Source organism: Nipponia nippon, unplaced genomic scaffold (assembly GCF_047370975.1).
Source record: "Nipponia nippon isolate SJK-2023a ecotype South Korea unplaced genomic scaffold, ASM4737097v1 scaffold_29, whole genome shotgun sequence".
Taxonomy (NCBI): Eukaryota; Metazoa; Chordata; class Aves; order Pelecaniformes; family Threskiornithidae; genus Nipponia; species Nipponia nippon.
In genome coordinates this window covers 760,804-781,397 of record NW_028262346.1, presented here as the reverse complement: position 1 = coordinate 781,397, position 20,594 = coordinate 760,804, and the positions used below count along the sequence as shown (strand labels likewise).

The 20,594-nt window shown below is 44.5% G+C and overlaps 1 protein-coding gene across 12 annotated transcripts in view; it reads left to right on the top strand.

Moving 5' to 3' along the window:
• Positions 1–20,594, top strand: part of CELF4 (CUGBP Elav-like family member 4) — an 876,733-nt gene that overhangs the window by 725,309 nt on the left and 130,830 nt on the right. The window lies entirely within an intron of this gene.

Genomic DNA, 20,594 nt, shown 5'->3' with positions numbered 1-20,594 from the left:
GTAGGGGAAGGTGTGAAGGGGCTTTCTGCCCATGGGCACCTGCCTGCATCTCCCTTGAGCTGTTGTGGGGACACAAGGGCTTGGAGAGTGATGGCAGTGGCACCATTGCCCAGTTCCAGTTAACGGGGGAACTCACGCTAACATTAAATGAAGCTTGACCTGAAAATGTTTCTGTTGCCTGAATCCAACCTGAAGTTCCCCTGGCATCCAGCTCATTTCCTTATCACTTGGGGACAGGAGTGGGGGATGCATTTCGCAACAAATGTCATTTATGCCTGTATTTCCAAAGCTTTCTTTTTCTTACACACACAATTTCTTTTTAATTTGAGTTGCTGATGGTGGTGGGAAGGTTGTCTTTTTGCTTTATTTTTTTCTTCCCAGCTTTGGTTTCTCACTTACAGCTCAGAAACTCCTTTTAAGGTCTATTCTCTGTGATAGGCACTTTGCCTTGTATTTAGGGAATCACACCCACACACTGCATGCATCTATATGCAAACACATAGACATACACACATATTTTCTGAGTGAACTGAACTCCTAATCTTGTGCTTTAATATAATTTAAGTGACCTGTGCAGAGCTCTCTGGAGTCAGGATTATGGACTAGGGCTCTGAAAACACCATAGAAAAATCCAGACCCAGAGGAAAGGACCTTGATTTCTGCTGGGTTGTGCTGCAAGGCAAATGGTCACAACTCTCAGAGTCTATTCCAGGCTATGTTCCTCTTTGACTTCACTGTGTCTCAGTTTCCCCAAACCTGAATTGGGGCTAACACCTCCACCTACTACTACTTGGGCAATATTTGAATGAATATGTTAGAGCAGCGCTATGGCTATGTTGTTACTACTGTGATAGCATATTCTTTCAGAATTGGATCTCAAAATAACCAAGGCCAAAATTCCCCTGGACTGCAGATGGAGAGATGAAAAAATGAAAACAAAGAGATTTGCCCAGAACTACTCTCACATTTAATAGCAGAAACAGGGAGATAAAGGCCTTCTCTTGAATGTAAGACCACTACCTAGGGAGCTGGCGACAAACTGTTGTATCTTATTCATAAGTGGATTATTGATGGGCAAATTTTCAGGTTTTTTTTGTTAAAATTCAGGAAAGCCTGCACCAAATCTTTCAAGCCCCTGTTCTCTGGGTCCTAGCTTCCACTCAGACAAAGTGCATGCTGCTACCTGAATAAAAGACTGGGCCAGTGGCTGCCTGTAACACCAAGGACCACCATATCATGCAGGGCTAGACCTTCCTCAGTCTGGGACAAAGTGGCTGGAACAGGCCAAAAATGAGTCAGGGCAAGCCAATAGTTAAACAGTGGAAGAGTCAAAGCAGGGTTCAGTGCATGTTCCCTGACTTTCTTTTGGTTAACATTATATATGCTAAATAAATGTCATCCCAACTGGGACCTGGGCCTTGTTTCTAGCTCAGAGAAATGTTCAGGGAAGCTGAATTATAAGAATCCTATTGCTTTACATTGCTTCACTGTGCAGGGAAATCTGTGAATGCATTCAATACAATTACTTCTGCTCTCAGGAAAAAGATGTTGGGGTGGGGAAAGGAAAAAACTGTCCTGCGTTTCCCCTTGCATGAAACACTTTACAGATTTGTGACTTTTCCTTTAGTTGCTGGTCTCTCCAGCTCTCACACTCTCTTTGGGACTAGCTTGTAGAGGCTATTTCATCCCAGGGTCCTGCAGACATAATAATGGTAAAGACATGAAGAAGAAGAACAGGGTCCTTCTTGTGGTAGTTGAGTCACTATATTTGCAAAGATAATGTCTACACCTGCATAGCAAACACAACCTGTGAATGAACCAGCCATTAGCAATAAGCCATAATAACTGAGAGTGAAGAACAGACATAACTGAGGACCATGCCCAGCTTTTGTGACAATATGTGGAGAACATGGCCTGTACTTAGGAAAATACAATATTCCTTAAATGCCAGTGTTAGAGAACTGTGCTGCAACAGAGGTGAAGGCCTGCTGTTCAGGCCAGCAAGAAGGAACAATGCCAGAGGCAAGGGAAGGGAGGAGAGGGGTATGTGTCTTTCAGATCTTATCTTCCCCTTGGCAAAACTGACCGATTGAGTTTTCCTTATCAGTAGAAGCTATCATGAGCTGCAAAGGTTGGAACTCTAGAATTGGAACTTCCTTGTAGTTCCTGCTGAGTACAGCGTTCAAGAGGGCGGACATTAAATAGATTAAGAAGTGGGTAATGGACAAATCTCAAAATGCAGTTGTCAAAGAGAAAGCATGATAGAGAGAGGGCATTTGTAGCAGTGTTCTGCATGGATCAGTACCAGCTCTGACACTAGTCAGCATTGTCATGAATGATGTGGAATTAAATATCCCGGCTGATAAAATCTGTGGATAACACAAAATGGAAAATTGTAAGGACAGGACTCTGATACAGAGTCGTCTGAGTCATGTAGGTCACTCAATGAGCTTTGGCTGTCTGAGGCGTTATATGCATGTTTCTGCAGAACCAAATGTAAGCTGACTCATGGAGGAATAAGGCTAAAAAGTAGACCTAAAGAATGAGGGGTTATATTTCATAAGACAGCGACCTAGAGAAGTACCTAGACAATGACCTAGAAAAGTGGTTAGCATGGCTGAGGAAGTCAACATTAGCTCCCAGCGTGGTAGTGGGCAAAACCATCTAATGGGACCTCTTCCTGTATAAACAAGGAAACTGGAGGACAAAGATGATTTTTTAGTAGGTAGCGTTGGTGGGGGAGTACTCTGGCAAACTGATCCCAGCCTGGCGTTAACCTTTTAAAAAGTGTAAAAGATTTTGAAGAGACCTGTATAAATGAAACGGATGCCTCAAAGTGTCAGGCTTAAAGAGTTGTGCTCATCTTTGCCCGAGAGAGCTCCAAGAGACTTGGGTCTTTATAGAAGTATCTTTTCTGGGAAAAAAGCACTAAAAAGTGCTTTAATCAGCTGGAGAGAGGCTGAACTTTTCTCCAAAACTTTTCTAATTTGAACGTGATGCCAAACACATTAAAGTGAGAAATCGGAGATGGGCTCTTGTCACAAGAGGATGCACATCAAAGCAGACTATGATGCTGACGGTTGCTCTGCCTGTTCTCCTCATAGTAAGACTTGACCCCTCTCCGGGATACACATTTTAGCCAAAACACAAGCTATGGGGATAGCTGCAGGGCAGCAGCAGAATGGCTTAGGCATGGCAGTTCAACTGTGGTATGGGAAGCTCCTGGGGGCAGCTCTGTGGGCATCTCCAGTACACAGAGACCAGATCACTGAAAATCCCTTTTTGACGATAAGCCCTGTGAGTCTCTGACTAGCCTGGGGTTAAGGGGGTTTTGGGAGGAAGAAGAGATCATTGCTACTATTTCTTTTCCTGCACGATGTCCATCTTTGCTTCCTAACTGATGCTGCCGATCACTGGAGAGGGTCTTTAGCATAGGGAGCATGCTGAGACCACACACTGGCTCTCTGTGTCAATGTTATTGCTCGCTGTCACATTTCGAAAGAGGAAGCGAGTCTGTGCCACGCACGCAGAGAACAAAGCCCTCGCAGAGCAGAGTGAGAGTTACAACTTGTCAGCACGTCTCTCAGCCTGCCGAGGGCCAAACATGAAACACAAAAAAGGCCTGAAATGAGGGAAAAAGGGTGAAATAATAGCACAGTGAGCTCTCAAGCTCAAAAAAGGCTTGCTATAAAACAGCACCTTCGCTCTCTGTCTCTCTCTGTGTCTCTGAGACCTTGCTACAGATGAAGGGAAGAGATGACTCCCCTTAGCACAGTTACAGTACTGTTGCAGTAATAGGGACTGGAGCCAGGTTCACATCTGGCTTGCACAGCCCTGCTTTCTCCGCGCACCCCAAATAGCATTGTTAGCCAAAAAGCATTATTAGCAGTGATGAAATCTGAGGTGGAAAGAGCCTACTGAGGGTTATGTTTTCCCACATGGACAGTGAAGCTCCAATAGCTGGAAATTTGCCTTTCTGAGACTCAGATTTTGCCCTGAATCAGGGAATGAAGGTACTAATCAGGTACTAACCTCAGGTAGGAATGGGAAAACTGTTTTTCATATATGCCGATCTGGCCATAGCTGTGTTGGTGGGTGAAATAATTTTATCATTGCATAGTGTATGACTGTATTGTTGATTTACACCTACTAAAGACCTTGTTTCAGGAAGCTTTGTAGATTTATGCTTACTGATCGTTTGGTCCAGGTGTATAATTTTCTGTTTCAAGTACTTTTGGCATTGATAATATACCACGGCAAGAGAAAGACAATAATACAGTCAGCACTGTGCAGGGGTAAGACAAAGGATCAACCTCAGTCCACTTCTATAAAAAACAGGGATGCATCTATACAAACTGAGTGGAGAAAATTGACTGAAAACAGGAGACCAACATCCCCACTTCGTATGGACTCAGTCCTATATTGCCAGTTGTTGTTAATATAGTTGGTAGTATATGCATCTGTCGTGGTTTAACCCCAGCCAGCAACTAAGCACCACGCAGCCGCTCGCTCACTCCCCACCAGTGGGATGGGGGAGAGAATCGGAAGGGTAAAAGGGAGAAAACTCGTGGGTTGAGATAAGAACAGTTTAATAATTGAAATAAAATAAATTAGAACAGTTAAATAAGCAAAGCAAAAACCGTGCACGCAAACAAAGCAAAACAAATAATTCATTCACTACTTCCCATCGGCAGGCAGGTGTTCAGCCATCCCCAGGAAAGCAGGGCTCCATCACGCGTAACGGTTACTACGGTTACTTGGGAAGACAAACGCCATCATACCCAATGTCCCCCCCTTCCTTCTTCCTCCCCCAGCTTATATACTGAGCATGACGTCATATGGTATGGAATAGCCCTTTGGCCAGTCTGGGTCAGATGTCCTGGCTGTGCCCCCTCCCAGCTTCTTGTGCCCCTGGCAGAGCAGGGGAAGCTGAAAAGTCCTTGACCAGTGTGAGCGCCACTTAGCACCTATTTAGCAACAGCTTAGCGCTACTTAGCAAGAACCAAAGCATCAGTGTATCATCAACATTGTTCTCATCCTAAACCCAAAACACAGCCCCATACCGGCTACCAAGACGAAAATTAACTCTATCCCAGCTGAAACCAGGACAGCATCCTTCAGGCTCTCTGGTTGAATTAAAATTAGATGAAGCAGAGCGCTGACAACAGAAAATTACTTAACAAATATTTGTCTTGTTCCCATCATGGCATTGTGCTGCATCTCTTTCTTCTGGTACCCAAACTCGTAATGTATTGAGTTCTCTCCTGTAAGACTCACATGCTGTTAATCTTCTGTGTAGACTAAGAGATGCCCCTCTTGCAGTTGTTGTATGGAAGTGCACAGTCTCTGGTCCCCAGCTCTTCCCATTCGCTCTCCTTCATGAGTTGCATAGCACAGGGTCTCACGTATGAGCTTGGGAATGGCACACGTAGGATCAAGTTGTGGTTTAAAGCCAAGATTTTATCTAACTCTTGGATGAGCAAGGAGACAAATTCATTAAGCCTGAAGAAAAAAAAAGGACAATAATGGTCCTTCAGAGAGTGCAGGACCACCCAGCAATACCACTTTTACAGAAGCAGAGCCCTAAGTCAGTCAGTAAGAGTTAATAGGTAGTGTTGAGCTGAGCTGTGAAGGATTTAAAAAGACCAGTGGAAAGAAGGAACTCAGCAAGGAGATAGGCAAGGCAGGATTTGGCCCTGAGCACTCCCATCTCCCTGCATGCTAGGGAAGAAAACAGTGGAGAAAAGCTCTGCTGGTGCAAGCCACAGATATGTCATACATGTTCACTACAGTCAACGCATGTTTGCTGTGAGTTCAGACAACAGCAGCCAAGATCAGAGTAATGGGACTGTCCCCACAGGCCTGCCAGACAAGGGTTGACTAAACCTTGTGAGAGGAGAGGTCCCATGCCTTCTCCTGGCCAAGCTTACCCCTGAAAGCCACCTGCAAACAGAGCTACCAGCAATGCTAGCACTTGGAGTAAACTGCCTCTGCAGAAGGAGCTGTTTATGAACTATTCTTTACTGCTGGCATAGCACCCAGCTAATTTTCACCTTTCTTAAAGGTTAACCTCATTTCCCTCTATTAGTTGGTTTTAGCGAATGCCATTCGGCGCGGCAGTTAAAGAGCTCTGTCAGCAGATGGAAATGACAGTGGCATTTAAAGCCAGTCGGAGTTGAGATTTGGGGGGATGGGAGGGTGGGTGGAAGAAATAATCTTCAATAAAACATTTGCAGGGGGATGCTAAGTGACATCAAAGGACTCTCACTTTCCCCAGCAAAAGGAGAGAATTTCGCTCAATGCGCTGAGTGGGACAGGTCTCGCCTGAGTTTGAGATCAGCCCAAATCCAGGGAAATGAAGTGCCTGGTGGGCTCCAGACCAGGGCCCAGGGCATCCCACATCAATGGGTAACTTCTTGCTGGGTCCAGCAGGCCTTGCTTCCAGCCAAGTGTGTGCTGAATATTTCTTTCACTAAAGGAAGGTTCCTCTGTGAGTGCGTTGGTTATAACTTTTATTGCAACCCCTGCGTCATGCACTACCATTGCTACCTGGCATCTTAGGCCACACCGTCTGGTTGCAGTTTTCCTGCATTCCCTCACTGCTCTGCACTTCTGTTTTAAAACCTGGGGTCAGACTTGCAGGAAAATCTTTCACTCAGAAGAAGGATGTTTTGCTTGTGCTGGAGATTTCACAGGGTTTTGTTTTTCTTTTCCTTATCGCAACAGCGTGGTGAAAGGAGGCTCAGTAAAGAGGCTGAATCAGGGAAATACATACAGACCATTTAGGAAAAACTTCTTCACCGAAAGCATAGTCAGGCATTGGAACAGGCTGCCCAGGGAAGTGGTTGAGTCTCCATCCCTGGAGGTATTTAAAAGACAGGTAGATGTGGTGCTTAGGGACATGGTTTAGTGGTGGACTTGGCAGTGCGAGGTTAACAGTTGGACTCGATGATCTTTAGGGTCTTTTCTAACCTTAACAATTCTATGATTCTATTCTATGACCCCCAAACCCTAGCACACAAAAGGTGTGATCAGCATCGTTCAGGCTCTGCTGTCCTGCTCCATCCTCACCAGACCTCCCCTGGCACGGGTGAAATACGCTGTTCTGCATCAGGGAGAATCTGAAATACCCAGCAGCAGTAGGGACATACTGAGCAGCAGTTCAGCAAATCAAGGGTCTGATCCAAAGCCTGCAAGGCTCCTTGGCACTCTTTTTCATTAACTTCAATAAGCTTCAGGTCTAACCCTGAATCCCTGATGTTTATTTCAAGCACTGGTGTAACATCACTGGAATATAATGTTCCTTCACATACACACTTTGGAGTAATGGTGTAAATGAGTATGTGGATAAGTCAAGCCAGATCCTGACAGGCGGCATCCTGAAGCAGACCCATTAATTTCCTGGGTCATTTGTTGAGCTGGCCAAAGCATTTCAAAGGAATGGTTATTTAGCCGAATGTGTAGTTTTGTAAAAGGCAAAGCATTCCCCTGGAACAGGTCCATTTCAAAGAGATTTCTGCCAGGGGACTTTTTTTTTTTACATTAATGCATCAAGTTCTCATTTCAGGAGGTACAAACCTGTCATTTCAACAGGATCTTTTTGATTAATTTTGTTTCAAGTCTGTATTGTATTAAACCACTAAGAACATAAGAGCTTCTGTTTTGGGTTAGACCAAAGGTTTGTCTAGTCCAGCATCCTCTGCTCCAGCAGTGTCCATTAGAAAGAGTAAGAACTGGGCTTTTATAAAGAGTGACCCTTCCCTTAATATCGTCCGGCTTCCAGCAGATAGAGATTTAGTGACTAAGATAGATATTGCATCTGGATCTTCATGTTTAATAGCAGAGAGTGGATACAACCACCACTAATCTGTCTCATTCTCCTTGGAGCTAATTTATGACTTTTGCATTCAGCAACATCCCATGGCAGAAATGTCTTTCATTTATTCATATAGTGTGTAAAAACATACTCTCTTTTGTCTGGCTGAAAACCACAGTCATTCTGCTTTATATATTTTGTGTTCTGAGGTTATTAAGACAAAGTCTTTTTATTCCTCTGAGACAATACCCTGTAACATTTCACCACTGAAGAATTTCCATTTCACAAGAACTTTGGCCTCAAAGTGGAAGCACATTTTTGAGACATCAGTATTTCCCATAGAAAGAAAATTCCATTTTTTCATCCAGTTTCAGTGATTTCATTGTATCAGTGTAATTGAGGGTGACAGCAACAAAAATAATAATAATAAAAAACCCCAATAAAAGTCCTACTTAGGCACCCTGGGAAGAACTGGAGAGAATGAATTAAAGTTTCACAATAGCAGCTTCTTCCTCCCAGCTGAGCTAGGAGAGTCATAAGGACAGGTTAGGGGGATCAGTCACCCCAGCCTCATCACACTGGCACTATGTCATGCCCCTACCTTATAGTTTAAATGCCTATAAGGCAGATGGTATTCCATATAGGAGAGGAGTCCAATTCTCACCTTCATTTTTATCTATAAAATCCCCAGACCGGGACTTCCACCTAGATAAAGTGGGACTGATTTAAGCAAAAATACACTGTCTTTTTAGGTGATCTGCCTTGTGGGGAAAAAAATGTCACTTTTAAGGTCTCCTTGCAGTCAGTGGGATGTCTGAAGGATTAAATGGGTGGATCCCGTTTAAGTTCAGATCTTGAACTAATCACCTGCAACTGGGCACATGTACTGCATGCCCAGCTCCACTGCTCACATCCATAGGCAAATCCTTACAGGATTTCAGCTCTTCCTCTGTAAAGCAGGGTGAAATTATATTTCTATTTCCAACTTCTTTATTTTTCTGCTTATAGTTACAGGCAGGACTGTCTCTTTCCATGCTTACATACACAGCCTGGCACACTCCGCTTCTGATTTTAGCTGCAGATTCCAGGTACAAACGTCAAACAAATAATACACAAAACTTCTATGTGAAATACGGCTTCATAACTGAAGTGAGCATTAGGCCTGGAGCTGTATGATGTAGGAAAGGTGTTATTGAGACCTATGAGACATGCTGCCTGGATTCCTTTATTATTATTGTAGTCTTTTGCCTCTCCTTCATTTTCTTTGTTTGCAGACAAGGGGATGGAGACGAAGAAAGCCAGCAAGTTTATAAAAGCAAGAGAGAAAGGAGTTGAGGCATTTTGTGGAGATCCTTAATGACATTCTGTATAATTTGAAAGTGGGGAGGGAAGAGGGGAGAGAAAAAGGGAATTAGCAAAAAAACTGGCAAAAGAAAAGTGGAATGTGGAGAGAAGCATGTGGATGAATTTTAATGCAATCAGAAAGCTGTAATAATGGTAATAAAGGAATATATTCAGACGTCAAGAGAGGGAGAAGGGAACAGGACCCGCGACGCCAGAATTTAAATTAGACATAGGCATATAATTCTCTCTTCTCCCCCCCTCTTTCTTCAAATGAAGGAAATGGAATTTTTAAGCGCAGCAAAAGAGAGATTAACAATTGGCAGGTTTTCAGCCCTTTGTCTTTTGGCGAATCCCATTTAATCACCGTCTTTAATATTAAGGAGGCTGTGGCCGTGCAGGGCTGTCTCAGGCTTGGGGGAAAAGGGATGATATACAGAGGAAAAGAGAGATAACACTTAGGTTCAGGCAATTGTGAGGAAGTGTTTCAATTACCTCCACTGAAGTCTTTAAAAACTGAAGTTTAATTTGATCTGAAATGTTGTCACAGCTCCTGCAAGAGAAAATACATCCTTCCCATCCCCCTTCCTGCCCATGCCTTTGCCGTTCCAATAGTCCTCAGTGCTCAAGGCTGGACTGCTACCACGGATTAATGTCCTGGCCTTCTAGACTGCTGGAAAGGGTTTCAAAGCCCCGACAGGTCACCAGTGAGATGAGTTTAGGAACTGAAACTTATTTTCCTGACATACCAGCCTTGACACCACTGACCCTGCGGAGTTTGTCAAGAAGCTTCTAAGCTTTGCTCTGAATGAGCGTGAAAACCAAATGGCCCTTCAGGCTCAGCCTCAGCCTTGTGTGGCCACAGAGTGAAAAGGGGATGTTACACATAAGAATTAAGACGTGTTAAATTCCCCAGAACCAAAGGCTGTAGGAGTTGTATTCAAATTTGAGCTGCCTCCGAAAGATAATTGTAAAAGCATGATGTAAATCAGTGTTCATTTGAGTGTCATTTGATAGTACAAGAAAATCTTCTCCTTCACCTCCTTCTTCTGCGGGAAATCCATCAAGCTGGGCCAGGGAAACATCCGTAGATTTGCAGGAGGAAGAAGCCCAAACAGTCATGGAAAATCCTACAAAGTTTAGTTACAGCACAGTTACTGCACACCTCCGCACTTCGATGCTGGGTCTCCTTAGGAGCTTTTCTCTCATGAACATTTCCAGGGATGTTCCCAGAAAATGGGAACTGTAAGCACAGGCTGCTAATATCTAGGGAAAGAGGCATGATTTTTTTTTTCATGATTGGAAAGCTGATTTGAATTCAGATATTCTTCCTATTGTGGAGGGATGGTGAAGAGAAAGTGGGTGTTTGGCCTATACATTGAATTTAGAAAGATCGGATTTTGACTCCTGAGTCTTTTCCTAAAAAGCATTGCCTCATGAATCTTTCACAGAAATATTCCAGTTGGGTGTTTCAGATAATGAATAAACTTGGGAGAATTATGATCTGCCAGACACAAATCAGGCAGAGTCTTTGTGCTTTGCATGACACCAGGTTTTAGACTGCTCTCTCACCGCCAGCTTTCCTAAGGAAGGGCTACTAATAAAGTGGGTCTTTGTGAGTTGTTTTCCCAGCTCAATATCCAACACCATAAAACCTGTCATTTAAGATCTGCACAGGGAATAGCATCTCTTGGCAATGGACAGTTGTGACGGCGCTGTTCAGCAAGTCAGAACTACTGATATTTGTCTTGGGGTTATAATATTCTCAGCTGTACAAGAAGATTCTGCTGTTAAAAGAATCGTTTAGGCTATGTCTTCATGGCAGGGTTTGCTTGGCCTGTTGCCCAAGTTTTGTCCATAACCTACACTGTATCTGCACAGAGGAAGCATGAGTGTGCTTTCATCTGAACTGTCCAGATGAGGCTGTAGGTTTAAGAATGGATTTCACTTTGATGCAGGTAGACAGCAGGACTTGCCACAGGAGCACAGGCCAACCAAGGCCAGACAGCATTCATCCTCCTGGCCCAAACTTTCTTCATAGAATCATAGAGTGTCCTGAGTTGGAAGGGACCCAAAAGGATCATCGAGTCCAACTCCTGTCCCTACATAGGACAACCCCAAAATTCACAACGTATTTCTGAGGGCATTGTCCAAATGCTTCTTGAATATTGTCAGGCTTGGTTCCGTGACTACCTCCCAGGGGAGCATGTCCAGTGCTCCACCACCCTTTGGGTGAAGAACCTTTTCCTAATACCCAACCTAAACCTCCCCTGCCATATCTTCCTGCCGTTCCCTTGGTTTCTATCATTGGTCGCCAGGGAGAAGAGACCAGCGCCTGCCCCTTCTCTTCCCCTTGTGAGGAAGCTGTAGGCCGTGATGAGGTCTCCCCTCAATCTCCTCTTCTCCAGGCTGAACAGACCAAGTGACTTCAGCTGCTCCTTGTATGGCTTCCCCTCTAAACCCTTCACCATCTTCATGGCTCTCCTCTGGACACTCTCTAGTAGCTTTGCATTCTTTTTATACTGTGGCACCCAAAGCTGCACACAGTACGCAAGATGAGGTCGCACCAGTGCAGAGTAGAGTGGGACAATCACCTCCCTCGACCGGCTAGCAATACAGTGCTTGATGCACCCCAGGACACGGTTGGCCCTCCTGGCTGCCAGGGCACACTGCCAGCTTCTCCATCTCTGTCCATTTTTTGTCCTAGCTCTACACTTTAGCCATCCTGCTCATATGCCTGCTCTCCCAAACAATTTCTGGACATGGTTTAGCAGCTGCTGCAGACTGAGGACCTCTTCCAGTTCCCTGTCAAGCAGGTCTCTCCATTCAGGAGGATAGAATTGTAGTATGGATGAGGACCCTGAAAGTAGAGAATAGGCCCAGACACATTTAATTTAAAAACATAATCTTAAACTTTGGGTTCACCAGTTGGCAACATGTTAAATTTCTTTCCAGTTGCTCATAGGGCCAACAGCAGCCAACAGTTGTGTTCTCTTGGACTTGTGCACCTAGATCACTGTGACACTGTCTTTAGGGATCACACCACTGCAGGACATGAAAATCTCTCCCTGGAAGAAGACTCCAAGATCCACAGTTGTCATTTGCAAAAGCAGGGCTTTCCATTCAGAACAAAACCCTGCCTTGACTTACCCCCATCATGGACTCCTTTTGTATGAACAAGGAATTGAGGAAGCTCCAGTCACTTAAATCTGATAGAAACCATCAGAGGGTTCAGCCATAGATCTGACCACCAGCCTGCCAGGTGCCTTTTATTATTACTCCCAGAGCTCCCTGTATTCCTGGCTTGTGGCAAACACCAAGGAACCTCAGCAATGCCCAATTTTGCCTGGTGCAAGCAGCAATTATTCCTTTTGCAGATGGGGAAACTGAGGCTGCTTTTTGCACTGGGTAATTTATGTAGCCCATATTTCCACTGAGGCCTCTGTCCTTGGCAGAGATGTATTGTAAGTATTTAGTAACAGTAACTACATGGTCATCCATCTCTCTGGTACCAGGAATAACAAATCACACTAAGGGAAAAGTGATTTTGCCTTCCACAATATCTAGAGCACGGCTTGAGACGGGACCCAGGAGTCCCAAATACCAGTCCGAAATGTACAGACAAAAGCTTTGGCCGAGCTCTTGCATATCCTCATGGGTCCACTCTTCCATAACTGGATCAGGAGTGATTTCCACTCTCTTGCAAAACAAGATCTAGGACCTGACAGTTGCAAATAGTTTGTGGCATGTTCAAAATAAACAAAAGGAAGCAGTTCCTAACACAATGCATGATTAAGCTGCAGAACATTTTGCTGCAGGATGTGGTGGATGCTCACAGTTTACATGGGTTCAAAAGCCCACTGAACAATTACATCGAAGAAAGACACTTCAAAATCTATTACATATGAAAAAATGCTTCAGACTCCAGATGTCCCTAAACTGCAGAGCACTGGAGTGTAGGAGAATATTTTGGGGGATTAAGAAAATTGCTTGCCCTGTTCTTATACTCTTTCCTAGATATCTGCAATTGGCCATTGCCAGGAGGCAGCACACCAAGCCAGACAGACCCACTGTCTCTCATACAGCTGTTCTTTCACTCTGTATACAGGATCCATGTCCAAGTCAAGGCCTAGAGTGCAGCCAAGCAATTAAATAAGAGAAATCCTTCAAATGAAGTTTTTCGGATGCAACAGTGGAGAGTAACGCACCTGTGGGATGAAGCCTCCTTCTTTGTGCAGGAGAATTATGCTCCCACACTTGGGCTTATATTAATTTGTGTTTGTCCCCATCACACAGCTGTTCAGATTAGCTGTTATTCTCTCTAGCCCAGGTGTCTCAAAGCCTCTGTCTCCAGCAGTTGGAGACCAGCAGCTGTGCAATCATATCTGCTAACGTATGGGATATAAAGAATCTGTTAAGTAAAACCAAACCAGGGAGGGAGGAGGGAAAGAGATCAGCACAAAGAAATCACTCCTGCTAAGATGTGATTAGGCATGTCCCACAACACCCAGCTGCAAGGAACAGGTGAACTCAGCAAACATTTTAAAGCCTGCAGCAGAATTAGCCCCTTCTGGGTGTTGTTTGATATGGGGAGGGGGAGTGAAAAGGGGGGAATTAGGAGCCTGTGCAGGTGGAAGGAGGGTTCAGTTGCTATCGTTTGGAGTTAGGTAGCAGTAGGTTTCTGTTGTTTCTAGAGTGGGTTGGGTTTTTGGTTGTTGGTGGTGGTGGGTTTATTTCCCCATCCTAATTTTTGAAACACCTCCATTTTACAAGGTTCATGTATTTTCCAGCAAGGTACCACAGAGAAGATAAGTAGCTAATTTACAATTAGCTACAACAGAAATGGTAATCACTTCCCCTGTGGAAAGGGCTGTAATCATCATCATGGAGCTGTAGGACTGCTGTGAAAATGGCAATAGGAGTGTGCAGCCCAGGCCCCAGGAAATGCCCTGCTTTTAGCCTATTGATTCACCTGATTAGCATGGGTTGAGGGGAGCGGCGGGGAACTCTGGCTCAAGAGGGGACCCGGTTTGAGCTTGCAGATTTGAGTTCAGAGCTCAATCCAAACTTTCATAATGTTCGGGGCACCTGCAGCTCACCCCTCTGCTCTATAGCTCCTCCTTTCTTCTTTGGCCTGAGGAGGATACCTTGTCCATGATTGTCTGAATAAAACCCCCAGGTTTATAGCTCTTTTTCACCACTGTGACTGGCAGATTCCAAGTCCCACTGCATGGACTTGGGGGTACTGGTGGATGAAAAGCTGGACATGAGCCGGCAATGTGCTCTCGCAGCCCAGAAAGCCAACCGTATCCTGGGCTGCATCAAAAGAAGCGTGGCCAGCAGGTCGAGGGAGGTGATTCCGCCCCTCTACTCTGCTCTGGTGTGACATCCAGCTCTGGAGTCCTCAGTACAAGACAGGCATGGACCTGTTGGAGCAGGTCCAGAAGAAGGCCACAAAAATGATCAGAGGGATGGAACACCTCTCCTCTGAAGAAAGGCTGAGAGAGTTGGGGTTGTTCAGCCTGGAGAAGGCTCCAGGGAGACCTTATTGCGGCGTTTCAGTACTTAAAGGGGGCTTATAAGAAAGATGGGGACAAACTTTTTAGCAGGGCTTGTTGCGATAGGACAAGGGGTAATGGTTTTAAACTAAAAGAGGGTAGATTCAGACTAGATATAAGGAAGACATTTTTTATGATGAGGGTGGTGAAACACTGGAACAAGTTGCCCAGAGAGGTGGTAGATGTCCCATCCCTGGAAACATTCAAGGTCAGATTAGATGGGGCTCTGAGCACCTGATCTAGTTGAAGATGTCCTTGCTCATTGCAGGTGGGTTGGACTGGATGACTTTAAAGGTCCCTACCAACCCAAACCATTCTATGATTCTGTATGGTTCTATGATGGACACCCTCAGTGCCACTCCCTCTCTGGGCTCTGCTGAGGAGGGCTCTGCTGAGGACCAGTCAGGAGAGCGAGCAAGAAAGATCTGCTCTGCCTCTTGCATTCTCTCTGGTAAATGTGCCACTTGGTCCTATGCACTGGCATTTTCTTCTTACCCACACATGCACAGAAAACTTCTCTAGGCTGCTCATTTGTTCTGTCATGGTGCGAAGGAGATAAGCTAAAAGGCCTTCCCGGTGCCTGGACCAAGGCACTGCAGCTGGTCCCTCACTGTGTGTGCAAGCAATGTTTGGGGAGGAGGGGAATAGCAGCAGGGACAAATAATTATTAGCTATATAAATAATGGAATTAATTAGCATCTGGTTTCTGAAATGAAGCGATACAGCAACCTGGTCCTGATGCTTAGAAAGCCAAAGACATCGAATAACATCAGAGAGCTGCCCTGGTAGATACCATGCACATAAGATGCTTGTTCCCATACAGAAATATGCAAACGCCAGTTTTGTTCTTGCACAAAGAAGCACACACACTATCCGTGTGTGATGCCCTGACAATGAACTCAGGATGAAATAGGGACGCTCATAGGTTTTAGAATAAGGGGTTTTGTGGCTAGAAGGGAATGTAATGATGTTCCAGTTCACCCTTCTAATTAGCCTGGGCCACAAAGGTGGTAGATCTATCCCTCTTTATTTCCAAGGCCTTGGATGCAATGTTCTAGATGGTAAAGCTGGCTTATGCTTTCCTGATACAAGGATTCAACCTCTTTGTTTTGCATGAGGAATATGAGAACACAAGTGTATTTATATACTCTTATCTAAATGTACCCCCACGCACACACATACATTAGCGAGAGCTATCTGGATAAACACAAACCTGTGTCATGTCTCTCTGTGAGTGACCCTAATTTTCCCTTAGTCCCTCCACAGTTGCTGTGATTCTTGTTCTTGTCCTCTTGCTCCATAGAGGGTCAAACATCCTGCATCTCATATTGTCCCTTCTGTCTCCTTAATTAGTGCCCGTCCTCCCCCTTCTCCCCCTCGCTCCTGTGCCCCCCTTCCCATCTCCTCTCAGCTCTTGGTTTGCAATGCTCTATTATTTCACCTTTCACACGTGCCGCCTCCTTCACCGGGCCCGTCTGACACCTCTGCCTTATGCTTATCATAGAAGCATAACATTTAAATACGAATAGAACAAGGAATAATTTAACCCCTATTTGCACTGGGGAAGGTGCCAAGACTTCATATAAACACAGCCAGGGAGATTTATAGATGCTGTATATTTATCTGACAAGTTACATTTCTTCACCACTGTGCCTTGCAGCCAGCTTTTCCTGATGGGCGCAAGCCTCCACAGCTGGCAGAGCGACCAGGAAGAGGGGAGCCTGGTTTCATGGGGATATTGGAAATGTCACCAAGGGGACATCTCTGGGGACTCTGGTTTGCCATTGCTGCTTCCTTTCTCTCCTTACGCATCTTCCTGGGAGGAACAGGAGGTGCTGGCTCCTGTTGTTTGTTGATGGCAAAATGGGGTAGACTTGAGTTGAACGTAATTTTCAATGTTATGGGAGTGCCACAGGTCACTCATAGTGAGGACTTCATCATACACCAGCAAAAACTTCCTCGGCTCTTCTGAGCACCACAGCACAGAGAAATAGCCATCCATGGTTATTTCCATGGGCCAAGCAGGCATGATGGACTCAGGTTGTGGGGAAAGACTGATAATGGGGTGAACACTAACGAGGGAAAACAAAAAAGTGTGGAGAAGAGGCTTACATGGACACCATATTCAGCCCCCATGCTGTGGGACAGTGTCAGTGCTCAGACTGCTGCTGTTAAGGATTGCCTGTATGGTGAGACTAGTGAAATTTCTTCACTAACATGTAATATTGGGGAGTGAGATAGAAAGTGAAACTGTCACTTTGGTGTGTGTAATAGGGAGAAATTTGGACAGGTGCTTTCTGACAAAAGCAAACGGGAGGTGCTCAGATGTGCATCAATACTTGATACATGGCCATGTGTGGCCTTGAGGAAACTGCATAGACTAGGTTTTCATCACACCCGTCTTTAGACATGCTAAATAAGCTCACTGTTTTGATTTCCCTCAGAGGCTGCTCCTCATGGCTGCCCACCTCTGTTGTGTAAGACAGAATAGTACTGCAAGGTACCACTCCCTCTCTCGTGGCCATGGGCCAGCTCAGGCCAGTGGACACAGTCATGCCCACAGCTCATATTAGGGTCATCCCAGATCATGGGCTCTTACCTGGCCTTTTTTTGTCCTTCTCTTCTGCCCCTGGACAGTGGTATTTCTGTTCTCCTTGACTGTGTGTTCACTTTGCCCTGGGGCCCAGGTCTTAGGGGGCCTGCTCTGAAGTTTTTTTACCCCTCAGTCTGAAATGGGGATGATGATAGCATCGAGCTTGGCAATGGAAGTCACAGGGGACTGAGTCTGCCAGTGCTCTGAAATTCAGATGTGGGTCCTGAGATGCATAGATTTAGAACAGTTTCTTGCTGAAAGAGGTGGAAGCATGGGACTCAGCGGGGTGGTATGGGTGGACCACGGGTGGTAGGGATGGACCCTACAGACAGGCAGAGCTCAGGGACAGCTTGATCTGGGGACTGCTCCAGGTTCGTGTGCAGCCTAAACCTCTGGTTTCTGTAGGATGTAGAGTGGCCTGAGCAATGGTACAGCAAGATACTGCCCTCCATTCTCATTTGAGGACACTGGAAAAATCTGGTGGGGAGCACCTGTGGTGTACACGCATGCTCAGACACATCCCACTGACACCAGCACATCCTCTCTTCATTTTATTCTGGCAGTCTCATGGCCTTGTTCAGACATATTTACAAAGCAGAAGTAGTTACCCTGGTGCATGGCATGTCTGCCTTTTGTTTGGGACCTGGAAGAACAGTGTATGGGGGCACTCAGGGTGTAAGAAGCTTATACAACCTTATTAGCCAAGACCTGGAACGTGCTGAATGGTTCCAGCTGCTGGACCCTTCCCTCTCTCTTCCCACCCAAGATGTGTGAGGGGTGTTGTTAAAACATGCTGCTGAGCTCCCTGGCAGGGCTGGGACATGAAAGGTAAATGCAGCACTTTTTGTTAGAAGAACCTCTCAGAGAAAAAAGCTTGTTAAACTGACTCATTTTTTATCAGTCGAGTGTGTGATTGTGTAGATTTCTAAGATGGCAGATGTGACAAATGATTCCCTGACAACCCAAGGCACAGTTTTTCAGGAGGGAGATGGTGCTGATTTGGAGACAGGGCTGGAGGTGATGTCCAGGCAGCACTGAGCCCTGGCTGGCCATGGGGGGCCCCTTCATGCCACCTCCCCTGGAGCAGCTGGACCAGCAGCCCCTGGGGAAGGTGGTCCTCACCCTTAGCAGAGCCTGTTCCTGGTGGTCTGATGGCCACCTTGTGGGCAGCTCACTAAAGCACCACATCTTCTGCCAGCCAGCTCTGGGGACAGGCATCACAATTCCTAGTATCCTGCAGAGATGCAGAAAAGGGGGCTAAAATAAAATAAATAAATAAATAAATAAATAAATAAATAAAAATACAAAATTAAGTGGTTCCTAAAACACCTGGTTTTAGCTTTGCATAAACTAAACCAGACAAGGCAGTTTCAGGCCAGTTCCACACTAGAGAGTTTTGCTGACAGAGGAGGGATGTGATTTTTTTTAATGATACATTTATATTAGCAAAAAGCCTGGTGAAAATACAGTTACACAGCTATAGGAGCGCTGTTGCTGATGCAGCTTATTTTAAACAGGGGAAACTGTATAAAGTACAATATAACAGACACTTCCTCTGTGCTGGAAGTATTTACTAGACACAAACTTTCTAGGCAAAGCTTTTTGCCAGTGGTGTTCCCAGTTCATTCCCACTGCTCTGCCCCCTTCCTAAAATATCTCCCATCTTCCAGGACAGCTGGTCTCATTCGTTCATTCCTCCAATATCTGGACAACCATTGGAGTTTGGACTGAACTCTTCCTCCAAGGCTTTGTCTAGCCTTGACTGAAAGATGCCCCACAGAACACACACTCAACTTCAGTAGCTGCCTCTCTAAGGCTTATACCTCACCTCTGAGAGTCTCTTGCAGGTCAGTTTGGCCATAAAGAAAAATCTTTCAGATGTCCAAAGCACCTTCTCTCGAGATGGGGACAACCTACACGGTGTTAGTTAGGGCTTTGTGCACTATTAAAGCCTGAACTTTGTGTTGCCAGCAAAGACCTTGAAAAGTCCCTTTGTTTAATCAATTCCAACATAAGTAAAGTATTTCTTGCTTCTAATGTGTCTATCGGAAGGCTATCCCCATTTTTTCTCCACTACCAGAAATGCACATGTACCCTCAACCTATTTTTCCTACCATTTCAGCAGCCTAACTGAAGGCAACATAACTCCTCATTTTCTGTGGGCAGTACACTTTTCATTCACGTGGATAACTCCACTGTAGGACTGAAAGCTCCTAATATCCTCACTCGATATCCACTGCATGAAAAATTATCCTCATCCAAGGCTATAATTTTCCAATTTGCAGGTGCATCTTGGAGAGGGGAATTTTGATCAAACACTGGTTGAAGCAGAACAGATTGCCTACACCCATGATTTCTTGGTGAACAAAAGTGACATAGATCGTCCAATTAATCAGCCAGAAAAGGATTGTCACAACAAATGTTTTGTTCAGCTTTAGGTTAACATGTGCATTAAAAATAAATAAATTAAAAAAATCAAACTATTTATTTATTTATATATATTTCTTCGATTTGGTTACATCTGCTCTGTAAACTGCTCTGAAAAAAACCTCTTGGTTTACACATTTACATAGCGTTTAATGAATGATAAATAAGACATTTATTAATCATGTGCAAATGGCCTGTTTACATACACAATGTAAACTATGTAAATTTCTTTTTTTTTTCCTTGGTGTAATGGTACTAGTCTTTGAACATACATTTGATCTAGAGGCATCACTTGTTACCCTCTGAGATGTTTCTACCAATTCAACGATCATTAATTTGGTCTGTTTTCACCAACACTTTCTGAAGGTGTTTCATTCTGGACTGAAGATCTCCATATTTGGTATAAGTCCAAGAATAAATAGCCTTCTTCATTCAAAATACAATTATCTACTAGTAGACCAGATCCTGCTTTGACATGAAATACCACCTGCTTGAGCTATCTCAGATATTAGTAATCATATAAGTTAAATGTAAGTTTCAAAAAAAAATATATGTTTCAAAAACTTTGGGCTTATTTCAAATGAACTTTAAAAACATATTAAAAAAAATCATCCAAACTTGAAGGTATGTGTCTGTGAGTGGGTATGAATGACAAATCTCCATTTACAGGCTGTGGCTTCCATTATATCCTGATTTAAAACAGCTTATGTTTAACATTTTTTTCCTGCAACTTATTTAGTATTGCGAGGGCTACTAACTTATGTTATTTTTCATTTGGACTTTATTTCTGTATGCTATCTTTATCCACATTCCTCTTGGATCACAGTCTGAGCAATGTTGTCATTTCAGTTACTGCAAT